Source organism: Pinus tabuliformis, chromosome 4_1 (genome assembly GCF_031772625.1).
Source record: "Pinus tabuliformis cultivar Carrire ecotype Pingquan chromosome 4_1, CPIR1, whole genome shotgun sequence".
Classification (NCBI taxonomy): Eukaryota; Viridiplantae; Streptophyta; class Pinopsida; order Pinales; family Pinaceae; genus Pinus; species Pinus tabuliformis.
In genome coordinates, this window is record NC_142303.1 from 71,781,951 (window position 1) to 71,806,345 (window position 24,395).

General features: G+C 40.1%; 1 protein-coding gene and 1 pseudogene across 5 annotated transcripts in view; both read right to left on the reverse strand.

Moving 5' to 3' along the window:
• Positions 1–15,177, reverse strand: part of LOC149174199 (uncharacterized) — a 33,625-nt gene extending 18,448 nt beyond the window's left edge. For 3 of the 5 annotated variants that reach the window (XM_089419235.1, XM_089419232.1, XM_089419234.1), the window contains exon 1: positions 14,078–15,177. The gene's annotated coding sequence lies outside the window, so the exon portion shown is untranslated. The remainder of the gene's footprint in view (positions 1–14,077) is intronic. The other 2 variants (XM_089419237.1, XM_089419236.1) reach the window with 1 other exon arrangement.
• Positions 15,178–21,100: 5,923 nt separating this feature from the next.
• On the reverse strand, positions 21,101–21,736 carry LOC149174201 (oligopeptide transporter 7 pseudogene; annotated as a pseudogene).
• Positions 21,737–24,395: the final 2,659 nt, after the last annotated feature.

Genomic DNA, 24,395 nt, shown 5'->3' on the forward strand with positions numbered 1-24,395 from the left:
AGGTACAGCAATGCTAAACACTGGGACAACAACAGCATGAGGTCCAACATTGTGATGATGGGTGCAGCATGGTGCAGCACGGTGAGGTGCAGCATGATGACGAGATGTAGCACAATGATAGGTGAAGGAGTCACCTTAGAGAATCAGTTGAAGTAGCATGTCTTCAACTGATCTCACATATCATCTTCCTAGAGATGATCTATGCTCTTATCTAGATAAGTCAAAGTGTTGACTTGTGCTGTAAATGTACTATCTCTCTCTCTCTTTGCTGAACTATTGAAGAACATATAAGAAGAATTGATCAAGTGTTTCCCCACATTGGGGTTTGTCCCTGGCTAGCACCACATCTTGTGTACCCTTGTCTTGGCTTGTCTTCTGCGATTTATATTTATGTTCTATCTGCAGTTTACTTTAATGCTGATGTGATTGCTAATCTGGAAAAGATATTGAGCTAACTGTGAAAATTCAAATAAATTGCTCTAGCATAGGACATGCCTAAAATTAACAATCTATGACACCACTTGCTTCAAGAATATTCTATCCATGTTTTGTAAAGCTACAAGTATGGTGCCCAATTACAACAAATCAATCATTTTGCTGGTGTCCTGTTTACAAAACGAGAAAAGACATGCACTTCATCAATTTCAGTTCACGAGGCAACAAATGGAGGTTGGTCTCAAGTATCTTAGCTTCAGACTCAAGCCTAATGATTACTGCATTGTAGACTGGACTTTTGCAAAAATCTAAGGTCACATCAACATCTGGCAAGAGAGATAGCTGTCTAGAGCAGACTGACTAACACTTATAAAATCTGTATTGGAGGCCATACCAATACACTGGATGGCGTTGGCTTGGATACCAAAAGGCATCATCAACATAATACAACAATTATGTTGTAGATTCTTATGGAGAGGGAAAAATGTTAGTATGCATGGGTAAAATGGGAGAGAATTGGAAAACCAAAAAAATGGGGAGGATGGGGTATAAAGGATCTGAACATATTCGCAACAGCGCTTGCAGCAAAGATGGGGTGGCAGATTATTACATCTGATAGCTTATGGAAAGAGGTGGTTTATTTCAAATATATATACCCTCTATCAGTAATGGAATGGATTTGTAGACCGAACCGGGGTATCACTGGTTCCTCCATCATATGGAAAGCTATCACACACTCCATATTTGTCATGAAGCGAGGATTGGCATGGCGGGTTGGAAATAGTGAGCTTGTTCGACTTGGCATTAATGCTTGGTCGGGTTGTGGAAATGCTCATATCTTACCACTGGAGCTCACACAGTTACTTGAACTGGAAGGTATCACTCAACTCTCACATATTGCAATTGGGAGGAACACATCATGGCTCTCACAGGAATGGTTATCTACACAGGACCTCAAGTTACCAACGAGGTAGAGTTTGGATTGGAACAGGTTTATTGGGGCACTAGAAGAGTCACATATTATGATTACTGACCGGGAGGATGAAATCATATGGGCTGCAACACCTCCCGGTCGCTACACTCCCCGGGATGGATACACTTTTCTTATATCAGAACAGGAACCTGTGGGGGCAGATTGGTGGTGGCAACCTCTCTAGAAGCTTAAGGCACCACATAAAGCCCGACTGTTCATGTGGTGCATATTATCAAATAGAGTGCCTACCGATGATAATCTCAATCGTCGTGCATTTCATGGTCCATCTCGATGTTGTCTTTGCAAGGATCAGGCTGAAGACATTGATCATCTCTTTCGTCGTGCATTTCATGGTCCATCTCGATGTTGTCTTTGCAAGGATCAGGCTGAAGACATTGATCATCTCTTCCTACACTACCTAGTGACATGTCAGGTGTGGCAACAAATTTATCTCTCCCTTAATATCAATATCAAATGGAATGGGACTCATCTCACAAATGCTTGGCAAATTTGGTGGAATTCTGCAGCATCACAAAAAATCAAGAATCTCCCTCTGCTAGTATGCTGGGGTATATCGTTGGTCAAGAATCGATCCATATTCCAGGACGCACCCTTCCAATGGACAACGACTTGCAATCACATTGTCACATTATATCACTTGATTCCTGAGGAACTGGCATCAAAACCCATCGTGTCATTACTCCTGAAGTAATTGATCATACTTTCCCTTGGGCATATTTTGATGGGTCGGCACAAGACAACGAATGTGGGGGTGGAGCAATACTTTACATTACAGAAACACATTTTTACAAGCTCAAAATGGGATTGGTGAGAGGCACCAACAATTATTCTGAACTCAACAGTCTCAGACACCTTCTCATCTTTGCACTTGACCAAAACTGCAACAGGATTCAGATCTTCGAGGACTCAAAACTTGTTATCAATTGGATCAACTTTGCATCTCATTGTCACGTGCACACACTCAGGGGTTTACTAGATGAGGTCATCACACTAAAATCACATTTTGATTTTATTGTATGCTCGCATATATACAGGGAAAGGAATTTGATCTCTAACGTTCTTTCCAAGGAGGTCGCGCAGCAACACAAGGGGCAGTGGATAATTCAAGAACATCGAGATCAGGATATTTATCAGTACTTCCATCGACCTTTCATTGAACAGGATGGGGATGATTCCGAATTATCTGCCATGACCATTCGGCAGCTATAAGCATCTTTTTTATTTTCTGTTTTGAACTATATGATTGGTTTATGATGTTATTTACATGTATATAGTTATGTCTTTTATGTATATACTGATGGTCCTAATGAACATGGCATTGGATAGAATGGCTTGGTCCATTTCTTATATTTTGAATATCCATTATCCGGATGATACAACATGTAATTTTCTTTTTGACAATGGAAATTATGATTTTTTTCATGGGAAAAGAAAAAACAAACTCAACATAGAACATGGTCACACACCTCCCGCTATATCAGAAAAAGTTGTTATCATCGGCGCCTCATATGGTAATGACCTTTGATTGCCAAAACACATCATGCATTGCTAGTTAGAATGCAGATCCCAATTAAGAACAATAGTGGCTTCTGAGGCAGAATAAACACAACATAGATAACTCACATAAGCGACCGGTACACAAGAATCTGTGCAAGCAATAGTACTTGTTGTGAATCTATGAAAAGTTGTTGAAACAACATTGATGTTGGTACTTGTTAAAATTGGCAACTAGGGCCAAACTCCATGTGGGTCACCTTATTTATGGTTGTTGATATTTTTCCTAGATTCCTCTCGTCGAGAGGTGTAGGATTGATCGAAAGATCATCCGATTCCGACAAGTATTTATGGAGATATGAATTTATTTCTAATTACTTGACAAATTGTCAAGGTCGGCCAACAGCTAAGTGTGTGGCACACATGCCCAGCATTTCAGATAAATAGCAGAGAGGTTGAGTCATTTGCAACTCATCTCATCACTCATCTTCTCTCTCTCCCACGCATTAGATGAGCCTCTCTCTCTCTCACACGTGTGGCTGAAAAAGGAAGACGCAAATTTCATTAGAGCAGCGTTGACCAAGTTTGACCAAGGCTGCATGAAGGTACTTTGACCAGCGTGGACTCCTCTTTGACTACGGATTAGGTGTGGCTGCTTCTCCCTGGCAGACCGCAAATTTTGGCATGGAAACCGAGGTGATTTGACCGTAGGTTTGACCAACGTTGACTATCAAAAGGTTGACCACAGATCTGTCCAGCATTGATTGAAGTTTGACTGTAATTTCGGACTGTTTTGGGTTGACTCTTCTTGCTATTGGAAGCCAAGTTGACTAGGATATTGACCAAGCTGATTGGAGGTCAAATCTGACTTGTTTGACCAGCTTTGACTTTGTTGGTTAGGGTTTTGCTGCTGCTATTATAAAATTTCAGAATTCTGCATTGTACTATTTCTCTCTGCTTAACTATTGAAGATAAAAGAAGATTTGATCAAAGGGTTTCCCCGCATTGGGGTTTGTCTCTTGCTAGCCGCTACATCTTGTGTCTCTTGTCTTGGCTTGTTTTCTGTCGATCATTTAATGTTCTATCTACATTTTACTTTATGTTGTGATTGCTAATCAGTGGCTAATAAAAGTAAAAGAAGTAAATTGCTCTAAGCATAGAACATACCATAATTTAACATGGTATCAGAGCTGAGGTGAAGACAAAGCCCGAGCAAGAGCAAGAGCAATCACCGAAGGCTGTTAAAGCTATCTTAAAGAAGTCATGGGGTCCTCAGCACACTTCCCTGCTGAAGACAAACTCCGTGAGAATCCTGACTATCACAGATGGAAGATGTCTCTCGATCTAACATTGGAAGAGCAAGAAGTGTTGGACCATGTGAGAGGCAGGATTGTTGAGCCTCCATCAAATGCATTCGTTGCTGCTAGGAACAAATGGACCAAGGGAGAAGTCAAAGCAAGGAAGATCATCCGAGACTCTATCGACAAGCGCTCGGTGGCCTATGTTTCCGAGTTGACCACTTCCAAGGAAATCTACGATAGACTGGTGAGTTTATTTAAAGTTAATGATGCAAATCAAATTTTGTTCCTTAGAAATACACTGAAGGAAATTAAGAAGGGCAAAGATGAGAGTATGCAAGCATATTTCTTAAGGATCACTGAGATCAAGAACGATCTCCTACCTATTGGGGAAGTAATTCCTGACAGAGAAATGACACTCACAACTCTTGGAGGACTACCACCTGAATGGTATATATTCAGGACTACTCTTCTCAACAATAACATAATTCCTAGATTTAAAGAATTGATGGCCAGATGCATTCAAGAAGAAACAAGGATGGAAGAGCAAGAAATGTTCGTACTTAAAGGTCATCCCTCTACCTTTTCTTCTCATGCTAAAAAAAGAAACAATTCCAGGGCTAAATTCAAAGGAAAGGCTGGACCGAAGGGTGGAAGAAAATGACGATGTTACAATTGCAATAAAACGGGCCACTATGCGAGGGAGTGCCCTGATAAAAGTGACTCACACCAGGACGATGATCAAAATCACTCTCAAGGAAATCAAAGGAATAGCAGGTCAAATGGCAGAGGTAAAAGAAATGTCGGAAATCAAGGAAGAGGACAACCCTTCAAGAAGGCAAGAAATTCCAGGTATGAATCTAACGTTGTTAACAATAAGCAAGATGAATATTATCTACCAACGGCTCTCCCTACTACTGCTCCCCCGGACTCGCTGGGAAATTGGCTTATTGATAGTGGTGCCTCAAGGCACTTCACTGGTTACAAAGAAGCTCTCTCTAATCTGGTAGAGAAGGAGACCAACCTGGAAATTGTTCTTGGGGACAATTCAAAATATCTCGTGAAAGGCGTAGGGAATGTCACTCTTCAATTGAATCAGGGAAATACAATCCATTTACAAGATGTATTATATGTACCTGATCTCAAAAAGAACTTGGTGTCCATTTCGGCAATGGAAGACAAAGGCTACAAGGTGGCCTTCAGCGATGGCAAGGTACGTGTATGGAAAAAGAACTTTAAAGATGCATTCACTCTTGGGTTTCGAGTTGATTCATTATATCAAGTCGGAGGAAGTCCACTAGGTGTCATGTCTTGTGACACATCTCTTCAGTCCGAACTATGGCATCGGAGGTTTGCTCACCTTCATTATAAAGCTCTACCTAATGTGAGAAAAATGGTGACCGGGATGCCCGAGTTCAGATTAGAGCAAGAAGGTGTATGTCAAAGATGTGTCGAAGGAAGCTCAAAAGGGGACCATTCCCCTCTAGCCAAAGCAAGACCTCTAATATATTGCAGTTGGTTCACTCAAACATATCCGGTATGATGCCTGTGAACTCTTTGAGAGGATATTATATTAACTCACTTTTACAGATGATTATTCTCGCAAGACTTGGATATACTTCTCGAAAAAGAAGGATGAAGTGTTCTCCTGGTTTCGGCACTTCAAAGCCTTCATCGAGAATCAGACCGAAAAGAAGATCAAGATCTTAAGGACTGATAATGGGACTGAATATGAATCCAATGAGTTTCATGACTTTTGCAAAGAGGCTAGCATTAAGAGGGAGACTACTACACCATATACTCCTAAGCAGAATGGTGTGGCAGAAAGGAAGAACCGTACGATTGTGGAAGTTGTCCGTGCTATGCTCCATGATCAAAGACTTCCGAAGTTTCTATGGGCTAAAGCTACAAATACTGCAGTATATGTACAAAACTGATGCCCTCATCAAGCATTGGGTTCCAAGACTCCCGAAGAGATGTTCACTGGTAAGAAACCTGACGTATCTCATTTTAGAATTTTTGGAAGTCCTGTATATTTTCATGTGCCAAGGAGAAAAGGAATAAATTCGGTGCATCTGGAAAGAAAGGAATCTTCGTGGGCTATAGCGAAAATACTAAGGGCTATAGAATCTATGTGGCTGGTCAAGGGGAAGTCGAAATTAGCCATGACGCCGCCTTTGATGAAGATATGGCTCTTAGCAAAGTAGACAATCTTCCTACTCTAAGAGGATCTAAAGAAGCGGACACCAGGGAACCGAAGGAAAAGGAAGATGAGACGATGCCCGATGTGGAAGAACCTATGGATCCTATTGATCCTCCTCCGCAAGAGCCTTCCTCTTCTAGGAAGAGGCCTTCATGGCTTAGGGGGACACTTGATGATGTTGAAGGACACATTGCACCCAGAGGAACCTTCCGTGAAAGTAAGAAGCTGAACAGGTATCAGAGATACCTGACCATCATGAGCACGATCATCCAAAACGAGCCTTCGTCATTCACAGAAGCTGTCAAGCATAAAGTATGGAAGGATGCTATGACCGAGGAATATGAGTCCATCATAAAAAAACAATGTTTGGGATGTGGTCCCCAAACCCCAAGACAAAGCAGTTGTCACTTCAAAATGGCTTTACAAGATAAAGCATGCAGTTGATGGAAGTGTGGAAAAGTATAAGGCTCGTCTTGTTGCTCGTGGCTTCTCTCAGAAGGAAGGTATAGACTATGACGATATATTTGCACCTGTTGCCCGATATACCACCATCCGCTCGATCAAAGCCCTTGCTACTTCGCAAGGATGGAACCTACATCAGATGGATGTCAAGACTGCGTTCTTGCATGGTTCGATCAAAGAGGAAGTCTTTGGGTTGAGATTCATGATCGAGAATCTCATGTGTGCAGGTTGAAGAAGGCCCTCTATGGGCTAAAGCAAGCACCCCAAGCGTGGTATGAAAGGATCGATAGCTACTTGATGAAGCTGGGATTCAGTAGAAGTGAAGCCGACCCTAACCTTTACTTTAAGGTTGAAGATGACAATCCTCTCATACTGGTGTTGTACGTTGACGACCTCTTTCTAACAGGGGCAGACCCTCTCATTCACAAATGTAAGAGGGAGTTGGCTTCTGAGTTTGAGATGAAATACCTAGGACTGATGCACTATTTCCTAGGACTAGAATTCTGGCAGAAGCTAGGGGAGATTTTCCTATCTCAAGGAAAATATGTGGTAAAGATATTGGAGAGATTCGGCATGGTGGACTGCAAGCCCGTAACTACCCCGATGGAGCTTGACTTCAAGAAGTTAAGCGGTAGTGCTGCCGGACCTGTTTTACGAAATGCTACCGAGTATCATCAACTCGTCGGAGCATTGATGTTCTTGGTGAACTCCCATCCAGATATATGCTTTGCAGTCAACATATGGTTGAGCCTCACCGCTCACATTGGATTGGTGCCAAGAATCTGTTGAGATATCTTCGTGGCACGATCACTCATGGGTTGAGATACACTGCCGGAGATGTGAGACTACTTGGATATACCGATGCTGACTGGGCAGGGAGTGTGGTGGACCGAAAGAGCACTTCAAGGTGTTGTTTCTCTTTGGGATCTGCCTTGATATCCTGGATGAGCAGGTAGCAGAAGTCGGTGGCTTTGAGCACCGCCGAGGCAGAGTACATTGCTGCTAGTATGGCCTCCCGTGAGGCAGTCTGGTAGACTCCAAACAATGAACTCAAAATGAATAATACCCGACCAATTAAATAATCAATATCTTTTAGAAAAAAGAAAGGAATTTGGTTTCATTCATCACAACATATTCGATGATTCCAAATGACATTGTAATGAACATAAGCTTCATTTGTAAAACTTGCTCTACATGAAGAATGCCATTGTTTTAACATAATAAAAACAAAATTCACATCATAAATGGAAGCAAACCTGAATCACTTCACTTGGCTGGCTAGTTTGAAAGGGTTTCCAGCATCCAACATTTTTATCTATCTCACCAGAATGGATGAAATCGACTGAGCCATAAATACCCTCTCCAGTGGGGACATTCTTCATCCAATCTCTTATGTGAAAGTATCGCTAATTTGAGACATAGACTCAGCTACTAAATCTCCAAATTAATTCCCAACCTTCTCCACTTTATCATCCCCTCATTGGAAACATAAGACAATTAGACAGACTAAACAATATCACTATTTTCAACAGATGGCCCGTCAACATTTGGAAGGAGCATACAACTCTGCAAATGATTATCATCTTTATCCGTTTCAGGAGATTTATTATCAGGTTCTAATGAGATCCCAACTTCTAAACTGACCTCCATTGCCTCAACCTTGTCTTTGTATTTTCGAAGCTCTTCTTGTCACTTTCTCAAGCACTTCCATAGTCACATTGTGAACCTCTTGCCCAAGTTTTTGTGCTTCCCAAATAACATTCTCTGCAAAAATATTTGATTGTGAAACCTCCACCATAGTTTCACTGGTGTTATCACATGCCGAACAAAAGCAAGGGGTTATATTCAGATATACTTCCTTGATATAATTTACTTATTCTTTCAATCACATACCTTAGAATTGAAATTCATTTGCCTGTAGACCAAAGTAGCAAATTACTAGTCTTTTAAGATTTGAGATTGAATCCAAGTACATCCCTGCTAGAAATGAAAGTGGAGTTGCTAAATAACAAAGTTTTCTCCAGGATGGAGATGACCTAGCACGCGCGCTCCTGCTGCAGCTGCCGCCTGCAACCTGTTTGAAGATCCTAGCACGCGCGACCGCCTGCAACCTTCTTCGGATCGACCCTCAGCTGCTCAGATGGCCCCTCCGGAGGCTCCACCAGAGGAGGCAGCTCAACAACAAGCATTTTCTGCACTGATAAACTCCTTACCGCCCCAACGTGCTTGCCCTTCAATTTCCAAGTTTGTCAAAAAAATCGAGGGGTTACAAGAAGTCTCTCTCCCTCCTACTCTGCCCAAAATGGCTGCTCTTGCTCTGGCGGAAAAGGGACTGATAGGGCAATTTACAGGTCTCTGGCCCTCACCAAAAACTGTTCAGAGGTGGGTGGAAAGGAATTGGACAGATAAAATTCAAGGGAAAATTTCTATCAGATTTTGCGGGAAGGGATACTTCACTTTTCATTTTGAGACAAAGGAAGACAAGGATTTGATATTCCGCAATGGCCCTTACTTCATGGATTCCAGAGGTTTGTACTTAAACAAATGGACGCCGGACTTCGACCCGGAGCTAGATATCCCTAATGCGGTTCCTATTTGGGTTCGTCTCCCTCACCTCCCATTACATTGCTGGGGAGATGAGTCAGTGCGTGCCATTGGAAATGCGGTCGGAAAATACATTGATCGGAGCGATCCAAGAGATAATATGCAGGCATGTGCCCGTATATGTGTCGAGGTTGATTTGGGTAAAGGTCTTCCAGAAGCCATCAAGCTCAAATTTGACGACTGGTCGCACATTCAGCAACTCGACTATGAGCAGATCCCTTTCAAGTGTAAGGTATGTCACAAGTACGCTCATTTTGCTAACCGTTGCACTAAGCTTTCTAATGTTGATAATAATACGTAAGAAGAGCAATGGGAAGTGGTCAAAAAGAAAAAAACAGCCCCTGGCCACAAACTACCCAATGAACCTTCTAATCATCTCCCTCCCACCTCTCATATTCCCTCCTCCCCGCCCTCATCCCCTCTTCCTTCTTCCCCTCATCCACCTCAATCTTCTGACCTCCAATTGAACCCTCTTCCTTCTTCTCCCTCCTCCAACCCCTTCCACGTCCTTTCCCTCCCCGAAGATGACCCTGCTCCTTTGAATCATTCTGAGCCCCCCTCTTCCCCCCATTCCATGATCATTCCCTCCAACCTATCATCAGATCCACTCCCGCCTAGAATCACTCATAGCAACTCCAAGGATCAGGGGTCCTCTCTAGATGGTCAAGAGAAGCCGGGAAGAAAGATTTCCAAACAACAAAGACCTGGACCCTCCTTTCGATCCTCAAGAGGATTAAGACAAGGCTGCCCCTTATCTCCTTACCTCTTTATCTTAATGGCAGAATCATTCAGCTGTGCGCTTGACCATAAGAGGCAGGCAGGCCTCATCACTGGTATTAAATTTGAAGATGGCATAAAAACATCAACCATTCCCAATTCGCTGACGATACTTTGCTGTTGGGTGGGGCGACCACAATCATAGCTCGAAGATTCAAATCCTTGCTAGATAAATTCATGAGATACTCAGGGGGCCAGATTAACCATCTCAAAAGCTGTGTTTACGGATGGAATGCTTCAGCTCAAACGATTCAAAGTATTGCTAACATTTTTGGTGTCCCTTGTAAGTTAAATTGGGACTATTTCAGCTACCTGGGAATGCCGGTGAGTATAGGGAATGCAAGGGCAGATGTTTGGGAATCAACTTTAGACAAAATGAAGAGAAAAGTTCAGAAGTGGGGAACTTCTTGGCTCAATCCAGCGAGGCGGCTGGTGCTCCTCAAATCGGGCCTTTCCTCTCTTCCCCTTTATCAATTTTCCCTGGCTCAAGCTCCAGCTTCCTTTCTTCGCAAAATGGACAGTGTTCTCAGATTCTTTCTCTGGCATGGAGGGAAGAATGAGAAGAAAAAATTCAACCTGGTGGGATGGAAACAAGTCACCCAAAACCAAGAGAAAGGAGGCCTTGGCATTAGATCTCCAACTCTCATGAATTTAGCCTTTGGTGGAAAGCTGATATGGAGACTCATGGAAAACCAAACAGCCTGGTGGAAAAAAGTCTTGGAGGCAAAATACCTCAATCAACCAAGGCAACATCTGCTTACGACTGATATTCCCAATAGAAACTGCACAAAGATTTGGAAGATTTGTAAAAAAGCCATCACATTCATGGCGCAAAACGTTTCCAAGGTGCCTAAAGGAGGTATGAAAGTCAACATCGGCACTGATAAAATCATGGGAAACCCACCAATCAACAGCCTTCCAGGTATGGATTCAATAATTCTCTTTCTCCAAAGTAAAGGTATATGTAATTTAGACCAAATCTCTCAATGGGATGCAATAACCCATGCTTGGATGCAATGAAAATTTCCTCCCATTCCTCAACGACTCAAAGACAGCTTTGACAATTTTTGCAAACATCTGCACAGCATTGCTCCCACCTTTAAAAACAACAAGGATGAATTTAGATGGGACCCTACAGGAACCAGTTACTCAATTAAAGCAGGCTATGATTACTTAAACAGCAAGGAACACCCAGCGCCAGCATGGATACACTGGAAGACTTTAAAGAAAGCAGAAGCAATTCCTAAGGTTAAATTCTTCATGTGGATCCTCTTGAAAGAAAAAACTCTCACTGCAAAGAACCTCAAAAAAAGAGGTATTGCTAGACCCTTCAGATGCCCTAATTGCAAAGAAGCAGAGGAGTCTATACAGCATCTTTTTATCTCTTGTCCTTTCGCAGTCCCATGCTGGAACAACATCAATCCTTCTGCGCCTCCCATCTGGAATCCTCAACATTCCATTGGCAAAGCTCTAAATAATTGGAAAAGAAATTACCCCTGGCAATCCACGAAACATAATCCGACTTAGAGAGTGTGGGACGCCCTCCCATTTGCTCTTTTATGGAGGATCTGGATTGCTCGGAACAGCATGACATTTAGAGACAAAGAAACTTCGATCAGGCACCTTCATATCAAGGCAAAAAGTCTGGCGATCAAAACTATTGCTTCTAAGATTACCAAAAAAATTGACATCACTAGTCTATGCGCTGAGGAAAGAGACTTTATAAGAAATCTAATTGACAAGATCAGTATCCCACCAACAGTGAAAGTCTGCAGCAATCTGGGCAAAGCTAACAATCACAGTTGGAAAATCCGCTTAAAGCAGGACAACTTTAGCAATTGGCTTCGCTCAAGTAACTCCCACTCCTTGTTTTTTGACGGAGCTTCTAAATCAAACACGGGAGTTGCAGGAGCAGGCGTCATTATCTTCAACCCTTCTGGTGAATACTTAGTCTCCTTTGAATGGGGATTGGGAATCCTCTCAAATAACAGGGCCGAAGCTCTGGCCCTCTATCAAGGCATTCTTCAGCTACAGGCCCAGGGAATCAAAAAAGCCCTCATCTTTGGCGACTCTGCCATCATTATTAATTTAATGAACAGCAGGCGGCAAGCTTCCAACATTTTCTTGCAACAAACCATCAGTAGATGCAAAGTCTTGATATCTCATGATCAGGAGTTCCATTTCTATCACATCCTTCGATCCATTAATCGAGAAGCTGACAAAAGGGCCAGTCAAGCTTGCTCTCGGCCCAAAGGAAGCATTCTCTACAACAATGAGGACCTACACTATTTCATCCCTTGATTTCCATGATTGTTTTAAGTTGTTTATATCAAATGATCCACGTTTCAGCAAAAAAGCACCCTGATCAAATCCACAGTAAGCCCGATGCATTCCGTCGCAAGCCGCCGAAAATCACTCCGTATCTCATTGCAGATTTTGCTATTCCTCTGAATCTAAGCTATTCCTGTGAAATCCGTGATCGCCCATGCCTCTTTCACGTGATCCGGTACTTCATAGGTCTCTGCCCGCCGGTTATTTATTCCAAGACGCCTCCCCTTCACCCGCAAGCCCCCATCTTCATGTTCATTGACACCTTTGCTCTCGTTTCGGTGGTTAACAGTCGGCTTACGATCTCTATTCTTTTCTCAAGCTCCCTAATGCCCGATCCCTCCTCTCCACTTTGATAAGGATCGCCTTTTCGCCTCACCGCATTTCTGTTTTGCACATTCATGCTTCCTTTCGCCCAGTTTTAGCCCATGAATTAAAGTCTGATATTTCCTTCAGATCTGTTCCCGAGTCACAGAGATTTCTTTCAACTCTCTCCCCTGCTATTCTGACCCTCCTTTGGGTTCCCAGTGTCGCCGCAACAGCTTGTGAGAGCCCTCTTCCAGTGTCGCTCCAGGCCAGTTTTGAAGCTCTTTGGATGGATCGCAGTGAAGATTGCCTTCATTGTCGTGATTTACAAGCTGAACTTGAACAAGTCAAAACGCATCAGCGTCTCCTGGACGAAAAAATCGATGCTGCTACAAGGATTATCACAGCCAAATATGAGGCCGATCTCAACCTCTTCCTTCATCGCATCTCTTCTCTGCAGGAGCAATTCAACGCTCTAACAAATACCTGTGTGCACATTCAGGAGTCTGTTGATATCCTCAAGTATATGATGGACAAGCTCAACGCCCCAAGTACCAGTTCCTCTAGTATAAAGGTTGCAGAAGCTGACAGCCACCCGGAGGATTCCACTGCTCGACAGATCAGTCACATAAGTATAGACTAGATGTATTGTAAAGTCAGTTTGCTTTTGTCTCAATTTATCAGAATCTACACTTGTGCTAGAATCTTTCAAACGGAATATGAAAGCATTCCAGCGGAATGTCTCAATGTAATTCAGCTGCAAGCTCATACTATGAACTCTTCCATTGTAACACCGGAGCTTAGTCTCCCCTTCCTTTTCTGAATACATCTAGCAGCCGATTTTGTATTAAAAAAAAATTGAGATTTTTCCAATCTGGTTGTAATAGTATAAAATTATGGATCGATTGTCAGATTTGTTGGCTCTCATCCATAACTTAAACCTAACTTCTAAACTAGCACCTGGGTGTACACTGACGTTTTTAGCTAAGAAAGCAGGAACTGATCTCTTTAACATACATGCTGAAATGCATTCAGTTTCAAAATCAATTACAAAACACCTACTACTCTACAGAGGCTCGAAAAAACAAGTAACGCAAAAAACAGTACACAATATAAAAAAAAATAAAAATAAAAAAATAAAAAAAAATCAAACAGTGTTAGTTGGGAGAAATAAACCTCTGCTGCATCATCCTTGTACAAAACTCCACGGCGAGTGAGAGCACAAGCATTCTGGGGATTGGGCGCAATAAATTCTGCAAAGCATTCAAATTCCTTCAGAATAAGAGCTTGTATATGGAGACGTATTTGGAGACAAATTCATTTTCCAATGCTAGCCTCGGCATTGGTAGGTTCTATTTCCAGAACAGTTTCATAGAGACCAAGTGCACCGGCAAACATATTCCTCGATTGCTGTATACTGGCATACAACAACGCATCCTTCCCTTGAAGCCTTCTAACCGATGCGGATGAGAGGGAGGAGTACTAGAAGTATTGCTCATTGAATGATGGCCCATCGAATGATGACTAGCTGCTCCATCGACATTCGAAGGTAGTGGCCTCTTCTACTGCTCATTGGCAGTTATCACCTACAACATCCCCCGCTCCCTTCCAACATTCACAATATAAGACTGAGGAGATTGAGTGACTTCAAGTTCTGCCTGTCTATGCCATAACCAGACCCATTCCACTCTTCAACGCCCCCAATTTTCCATACTGCTCCACTTCACAACCCTACTCCGCCAAAATGAAAAATGCCCATGGTTACAAACTTATTTCAGAAATCCAATCATGTAGCAACCCCGTTGAAAACCATTACCAACAACGGATTGAATCCATCACATTCTATGGAAGTGATAGCCAATCCTTGATATAATAACAGTTGCGTATTTAAAAATACATCATATACAGACAATTTGATTCCAAACATCTCCCAAATTAACTTCAACATTACATGAAATCCTCCTGTAACTTCACTCATAATTGGTCAAAACAACAAGAAGAGACCCTAAATGCGGATTGCCACCGCCTTCAAAATAAAGCAGTAAGCATTTGGGATGATAAGCTTTGCCTTACGGTCGGGATGGCTACTTGTTCTGGAATGCAACAACGCCAATAAAAACAGAGTTTGAAGCTCTAAAAGGTTGAAGCTCCCACCAAAATAATAAATGAGCCCACGAAATATAAGCGGAAAAATAAAGCACACTCTGGATCACTGAAAAATAAGGAGGAAACAAAGAGGGATTTGTTACTGCTTCAGCGCATGCTAACAATAAAAAAGGACCACTTCCGTCTTTAATACACATTGATAAATTTATATATTCAACTATGTATACTTACATATTCAATTGTTAATAAAAATTAAATTACAGCGAAAATGTGATAGCATATATATATATATATTTATGTTATCTTTTCTATTTAAGACAGGATGTGGACCAAATATGTGTTGAGGATAATTATTTTATTAAAATGATGGAGAAGGACCTCTTCCGTCTTTATTGCACATTGATAAAGCTATATATTCAATTATATGTATATTTATACATTCAATTGTTAATAAAAATAATTAAAACGAAAGTGTGATAGCATATATAGAAATATTATTTTTTCTATTTAAGACAAAGATGTGGACCATGTTAATATGTGTTGAGGATAACTAGATGTTGCAAAGGAAACGCCGTAAGGCAGTGGCTAAGAAAGAGGAAAGAGCATTGAACTATTACTCTTCCATGATGATAGTGAAAGTGTCACCAGATGTTGCCAAAGGAGGGTCATAAGACAATAGCTAGGAAAGAGTAGCATTAAATTGTTACTCTTCCACGATGACAGCGAAAGTGTCAACAAATGTTGCCAAAGGGTGTAAATATAATTTTGGATCTTAGTTAAAGAGGGGGGTCTCAGGAATTGCATAGTTGATAGGACAAGAGTATCCACAATATAAGGTTCTCTCTTGTTGGTTATTTAGTGTAGTTGCCAAAGAATGGATTGTAGAGATAGATAAGACCCTGATTTGATCTTTTGGTTAGACAACGATACGTATTTTCACTTAAAACTCTTGTGTTTGAAGTATTGGAATTCAATATTCAAATAAACATAAATGAATCATATATATATTTATACTTATCTAGAAATTTATTTTTAAAATAAATATAATTCCAAAACCAAAATTTCATTATTATAAATGAGAAGTTACATAATTCTATTAAAAACGGTTGTTTCCTCGAGAAAGGGAGTCAAAACTATGTCTAACCCAGAGAACAAAGAAATAGAGTAGAATAGATAGAGCAAAATAGGTGCATAGAGGTAAAGAAACATGGCTTAACCTTTACTGTGGCTCATATAGAACGTCTATCCTTGATCACAAAACAAGCCAAAGAATGTCCAACAGGGATTTTAGAGCTCAAAAGAGCCTGAATTATATATAGAATGTTAGTAAAAAAATTCAAAAAATATTCCGCGAGGGAAAGAGAGTGATCCCGATTTGAAAAAAGCATCTATATCCATGTTTTGTTCATTATACACATGGAAGAAAGAAATGTCATTGTAGGAGGAGCAGAGGGCAGCGATATTTGCCATCTAATGGTGCAGTAAAGGAATGTCAAGAGAGTTCCCTTGCAACTAATTAATGACAATGTTAGAGTTTCTAGCAATCCCTAATGGAATTAATGGTAATCCAAGCAGCACTCTCATGTAATTCCCACAACGCCAACAATGCCACTATCTCTACCTGACAATTTGTATCACCACCTCCATTCCCACATCCATTCCAATAGAAGCGGAATTTCTTATTTGGGAAGAGCTTAATAAGTGCTCATCATCCACAATAACCATCTACTGAGGTTCCATCAAAGAAACCAAAAGGAAAATGTTCCCTGAGATCATGAAAGTGAACAATAAGCAGAAAACACCACCAAGCGGTCCAAAGGCCAATTTCAAAAAAATGGCCAATAATGTTGACACTAGTAGGCCAATTTCAAAAAAATGGCCAATAATGTTGACACTAGTAGAATGACAATTTAAGATCTAGTTCTCAAAGAGAAAAAAGCTTCTGGAATACCGATCCCGTTAAGAACAGGGTTTTTGATGAGCAAACCAATACCATAAGCATTCCACGATGGAGGACCATTCCTCGTCTATCCTCATATTTAGCGAAACAGCTACTTAGTCCCAAATGACCTTAGAAAAAGGGCATTCCAGAAAAAAGTGAACAATCAGGCATTGGGTCATCAACGTGTGAAATTTAAACGTTAGGATTTGCAATATCTTATGCAGATGTAATAACACACCACAAATGCCTTTGATATTCCAATTTTTGATATAACAACTTCAAATTTAAGTCTATCTTTCGCAGATACGAGTCTCTAACTCGATGTTTTGTTGTTTTCTACGGCTTACTGTTAGAGCAAGTCGCTTTTCTATGATACTTTTGTTTCCTGCCAGGTTGTTCACCCAACGCCATGTGTTCGCCATTGTGGTTTCAAGTTATGAGGAACTCAAGTTATGATCATGAAGCCACGTCCTACCCCTTTTGTTTCAAGTGGATTCGCTGGGATATGAAGCCTTGGGCTAAGAATGGAATTACGTTGGTCATGATGGAAGCTGCAAAGAAATCTGCAAATTTCAGGCTGGTGATTGTTAATAGCAGGATGTATGTGGAATCGTATCGAAAGTCTTTTCAGACCAGAGATCTGTTTACATTTTTGGGAATTGCGTAGCTGCTGAAGTTCTACCCAAAAATTGTTCCAGACTTGGACTTGATGTTCAATTGTGAAGACAAGCCCGTTTTGAAACGAGCCCATTATAATGATCGAGCCAACTCTCCTCTCCCGTTGTTTCATTATTGTGGAACCGAAGATTCTTTTGATATTGCATTTCCATATTAGTCTTACTGGGGATGGTAAGTTTGAATACTCAGTTGAGTTTCTATTTTTATCGTAGAATTGAAATATTTTCGAAATATAATAGTGATGGGATTTAGGAATATTTTAGAAATTTGACTCAAATATTGAAATAATTTATTTTTTAAAATATTTGAGTTTAACTTTTAAAATATTTGGGAAATCTGATAGACAGGATTGAAGCCGTTTTTGACTATTCAAATATTGGGAAATCTGATAGACAAAATTGAAGCAGTTTTTGACTATTCAAATATTCTGAAAATTTTACAATCTGATAGACAAGATTGAAGCAGTTTTTGACTATTTGAATCAAATATTCTGAAAATTTTACAATCTGATAGACAAGATTGAAGCAGTTTTTGACTATTTGAATATTCTAAAAATTTTACATTGATGATTGAAACATTTTAACTTTATTCTTATTTATCAAATTTCTAAAATGCTCATGTTTATCAAATTTTCAAAATATTCTTTTTATTTTTCAACCGAACAAACCAAACTTGAAGCCAAAATTATGCCACCAAACCTATGGGGACCAAACTCCCACCTCATCATTGAACCACCGCAGCAGGACTAACCCTCATCTAGTATTTAGGATAGCCTCATTGAGTACATGTAGTTTCAATATATGCATTGACTTAAGTGCATATATATGTATTCGTAGATTTTGAAATATTTGTGGAATATCTAGGAAGCTTGCAGTCAGGAAAAAAAAGTCAAACACTTGGAATTTGCTGGCATAATCATGTTATCTTATTAAAACAGAGTATGCATGTTTGTTACGAAACATGAAAAAACATATAGATATATGTTTTTCTTGATAGCATGTTAAAATAACCTCCTAACCTCCAGACATACTAACTAATAATTTTCATATACTTGTCCAAAATAAACTTTAGTCACTCGCGCTCATACATATCACCTCACAAATAACCTCTGTTATATTCCTTTCCGCCACCAGAGTATTTGGCTTCCATTGCAATCAGCTTAAGGAGTTCTCTCATAGTGTTTAATTAAGTTTAACCATATGTAATATAAATAAAGTTTAATAAATTTAAGTAAACAGAAAAATCACATAGGAATACTAGACATAAAAGCTTTCTAAATCAAGAAATCTGCAAAACAAACAAATAAATTCCTGAAACAACAACAAAATCAACGATTCCAGAGACGTTGTAAGGTTGGCAAGTGAAGTTGAATAGAAAAGATTGGGAATGTTCTTGCACGATACAAGTTGAGCCAGTATGTTAATGGCGTTATCACATACATTACACGCACAAATCCGACAGCCTTGTTGGCTATTGAAAACGAACGAGTAGCGAGAGTGCTTCCGAGGTAAAAAGAATTGGTGGACCAATCTATCCCTAGGCTGCTGATGCCAAGGCCCTATAGTCCTGAACCCAATTGTTGTGCAAGGACAGAATTTTAAAAGGCCCAGTAGATCCATGACAGGGATGTCACCATGGGAAGTAGAGAATCAGGGATTACATAATAGGCAAAACTACATGAAAGGGATATCATGAAAAATTGAAAATTGGTTTCGTGTAAGGCCTCCTTTGGGCCTCTCCTCATTCTCATGAAGAGCTCTGCAATCAAAGCAATTGAAACAAAATAATCGTTATAAGAAATCACACAAAATTCATCAAACATCTCAAAAACCCCACATGTAAAAGGAATTCGTTTTATCTAATCATTTCAAAAATCCCACATGTAAAAGGAATTCGTTTTATCTAATCATATGAAATGAGAGTCCTTTCCTGAATAGAGAAACTTGAACAAGGTTTGCAGGCCACCACATGGTAGCAGGTTCCACTAGATATTTTCGGAAAACCCTTGCCCATCCATACCCAACATTTGCATATCTAAAACAGTAAGAAATATTGTAGACAACAAGCATCGGGGAATTTAACGTACCTCTGAAGAAAATTTGAGCAAAAATGGTCAAAACCTAACGTCGGTTGTCATGATAATGAGTAAAGAAATGAAAAAGCTCAGGCTCTTCTTGTAGAAAATTTTGACAACATTAACAATGGAAATTGCATATACACCTATTGCCTCTGCATTCGCAAATATTGTGATGAGAACATGCTCCTTTGTATTGAATGGCCATGGATTCAGTGAGAACTCCCATTTGTTGCCTGCAAAGAACTTTTTGTTGGTTATGGTTGCTGACATTAGTCGGCCAAGAGGGAGGACTGCAATCTGAGCAACGATTGAACTAATCGAGAGGGGTTCCCTTTTGTGCCCAAAGAACTGATTTAGAAACAAGAGTAGAATGCAAGAAATAATTCTGAGAACCCACATCCTGAAAGTTAGGATTGGAATGCTTGGATGGTCCGTTGTAGGCACAGTGAGAGCCCCCTGCTTGCTGGTCATCGGAATCTTCTTTTGTAGAAATCTCTTTTTCGTTTTCAGTAATTTTTTTCGATCTCCCACTGCATTTCCCAGATGATGTATGCTACTCATTTCCATTATAGAACTGAACTTTCCGTTGCAGAAAATGCAGAAAATGTGATCAGACAGTGGCCTCTGGTACTAAATCTCTATGATTACTGTCATATATCAATGCCAAACCGAATAAAAGAGAAGGCTATGTACACTGTGGAGTCTAAGAGATGGGTAATTATGTGTGTGAGACGGTTATCGCTTCATACGGCCAGACCCATGAAACGGTTATGGCATCATCCGCATGTGAGAGGTTACGGTTATGGCATCATCCACACGTGAGACGCTACGGTTATGGCATCATCCACACGTGAGAGGATACAGAATTATCGATGGCAGAGGATGATTGAATCATCTAACAACAAATGTGACGATGCAAAGTGGTGCGAAGTGGCATTTAGGAGAGTTGCGAAGTGGGATTTATGAGAGTTGATTTCAGAGGGAAAGCCTTACTGCGTAAATATTTATATATATAAACATAACTAACATGTAATTATGTATTTAAACATTCATATATGGACCAATCTATCCTAGGCTGCTGATGCCAAGGCCCTATAGTCTTGAACCCAATTGTTGTGCAAGGACAGAATTTAAAAAGGCCCAGTAGATCCATGACAGGGATGTCACCATGGGAAACAGAGAATCAGGGATTACATAATAGGCAAAACTACATGAGAGGGATATCATGAAAAATTGAAAATTGGTTTCGTGTAAGGCCTCCTTTGGGCCTCTCCTCATTCTCATGAAGAGCTCTGCAATCAAAGCAATTGAAACAGAATAACCGTTATAAGAAATCACACAAAATTCATCAAACATCTCAAAAACCCCACATGTAAAAGGAATTCGTTTTATCTAATCATATGAAATGAGAGTCCTTTCCTGCATAGAGAACTTGAACAAGGTTTGCAGGCCACCACATGGTAGCAAGTTCCACTAGATATTTTCGGAAGACCCCTGCCCATCCATACCTGACATTTGCATATCTAAAACATTAAGAAATATTGCAAACAACAAGCATTGGGGAATTTAACTCTGAAGAAAATTTGAGCAAAAATGGTCAAAACCTAACGTGGGTTGTCATGATAATGAGTAAAGAAATGAAAAAGCTCAGGCTCTTCTTGTAGAAAATTTTGACAGCATTAACAATGGAAATTGCATATACACCTGTTGCCCCTGCATTCGCAAATATTGTGATGAGAACATGCTCCTTTGTATTGAATGGCCATGGATTCAGTGAGAACTCCCATTTGCTGCCTGCAAAGAACTTTTTGTTGGTTATGGTTGCTGACATTAGTCGGCCAAGAGGGAGGACTGCAATCTGAGCAACGATTGAACTAATCGAGAGGGGTTCCCTTTTGTACCCAAAGAACCAATTTAGAAACGAGAGTAGAATGCAAGAAATAATTCTGAGAACCCACATCCTGAAAGTTAGGATGGGAATGCTTGGATGGTCCGTTGTAGGCACAGTGAGAGCCACCTGCTCGTTGGTCATCGGAATCTTCTTTTGTAGAAATCTCTTTTTCGTTTTCAATAATTTTTTTCGAATCTCCCACTGCATTTCCCAGATGATGTATGCTACTCATTTCCGTTATAGAACTAAACTTTCCATTGCAGAAAATGCAGAAAATGTGATCAGACAATGGCCTCTGGTACTAAATCTCTATGATTACTGTCATATATCAATGCCAAACGGAATAAAAGAGAAGGCTATGTACACTGTGGAGTCTAAGAGACGGGTAATTATGTGTGTGAAACGGTTATCGCTTCATCCGGCCAGACCCATGAAACGGTTATGGCATCATCCGCACGTGAGAGGATATGGAATTATCGATGGCAGAGGATAATTGAGTCGTCTAACAACAGATCTGACGGTGTAAAGTGGCATTTAGGAGAGTTGATTTCAGAGGGAACGCCTTACGGCGTAATTATTTTATATGTTGATTTAGTAGAGTGTTTTTTCTTCTTTCTTTGTTTTCTGGTTTTCTTTTCCTTTCCCTTTTTTTAAAATTTGAATATATGGCTTTTTAAAATTAATATTAGTTTGTAGAATGTTGAAACTTAACTACAAAGTTAGGCTATCAAAAATAAGTGTTTAAGGAAGTATAATTTTTTAACAACTCTATAATAGCCTCTCAACCCCTTGTAAGTTTAGATTGTTGAAGTGATATAATTAAAATGATTAACATTCATATTATGTAGTACTTGTTCCTAAATTGAATTAGTCATTTGCATTAGTCATTCTTAGTTGTATTACTGATTAGCTAGTTGTATATTTTAACTCGGGACTAAATTAATCGTTTATGTAGTTGTTTTTATATGGGTCACTCAACATTGCTCATTTTTTGTAGTATTTCACTTGGAAAAGTTGTAGTGACTAACTCTTTTAGTCACCTAGTCACTAATTTCTCAGTTTCTACTAGTGTCAAGTCTTGCAATCCAAGGAATGTATTTCCCTTTCCCAACCCAAGTATGCTTGTGATCTTCTACGTCACTTTCACATGGAAGACTGTAAGCCAGCCCCTTCTCCCTTTCAGTCTAGATTCAAACTTTTAGTCACTTGTACTTCCCTTGAAGCTGATGCTACCTTATACCGTCAAGTTGTATGAAAAACTTTGTATCTGACCCATACCCATCCTGACCTTTCCTTTGTTGTTGGCCTTATTGCTCGGTTTATGCAAAACCCACATGAAAGTCATCCAAAAGCAGCTAAAAGAATACTTTGTTATGTTCGAGGTACAATTCAGTTTGGGATTCATTACAGTGCAAAAGCATCTCCTCTATTGGTTGGTTTCACTGATTCCGATTGGGCTGGTGACACTAATGATCAGAAGTCAACTGCAGGTTATGTGTTCACTCTTGGTTTTGGACCTATTACATGGGCTTGTAAGAAACAAAGTGTCATTTCTCTTTCTTCAACAGAAGAAGAGTATCACGGCGCCCTAGAAGCTAGTAAGGAAGCCTAGTGGCTTCGTCAGATCTTGTCAGAGTTTGTCTTTCAGCAGCAACATCCGACTACACTTTAATGTGATAATCGAAGTGTCATTCAACTATGCAAAGATCCAGTCCAACATCAGTGCAGCAAACACATTGAACTACACATGCACTTCATCAGAAAGCTCATTCATGACCATGTTCTTGAAGTGCAATATTTTTCAACCGATGATCAAGTTGGAGACATCTTTACAAAGACTCTCACAGAGGCGAAGTTTACTAAACTTCGATTTATGGCTGGAGTTCAGGAAGTTATCACTAAGGGGGGATATGCTCTAATGCCTCCTTCCTTGTCCTATTGTCATACTTGTACATCCTTCAATCCTATCCCAAGTTGTTCTTAAGGGGGAATGTTATGATATTCCGACACATAGGAAATAGTTAAGTATAACTTGGTCTAGTGTAGAATTAGGTAAAGTGTGTCTATTTAATATGTACTTTTGTAGCTTACAATCTGACGATCACGATATGTTCTAGACATGAAGCGATCTGACAGTTCATTCTCTCATGGGTATTATCGACACTTGATCCATGGCTTAACACCCGATTGGTCCATGATCTCTATTTAAAGAGCATGGAGGGTCATTTGTAGGTTGACCGTTCATGAGAGAAGCTTATGTAAATTTTATTTATTTTTATTAATAAATTGCCTGAAGTGGCCGCATTGGCTCAGCTTGTGGGTTGTTTCCCTCTTGAGGGTTTTAACCACGTCAAGAATACTGGTGTATTGATATGTGATCTATTTGTGAGCAATGTCCTTTGGTGTTCTATCTGAGGAACATTCCTTGTATATTCCATATACGTCCACGACAATTCCATGGCATTGACTTTAATTCACCCACAAAGGGCTCGATGATATTTGAAATAAAGTATTTAACTTTTCAAATTAATAAATCTTTGGCGCATTATCAGCATCTCCATGACCTCTTTCAATTTGATGTCTCCAAGTTCATTGTGAGTGGCCCAAGCCAATTAACTGTCATTGATACCTTTTGAAACTACAAATTCTGCCACGGAAAGATTGTGCTCTAAGGAAAAAAAAACACTCCTTAACATCATGATTTAGAGAATTAAGGTTTTACGGAATGATGATACCACCATTTCCATAAGACCCGAAATATGCTGCAACAAAATACAATGATGCTCTAGCTTATAGTGGC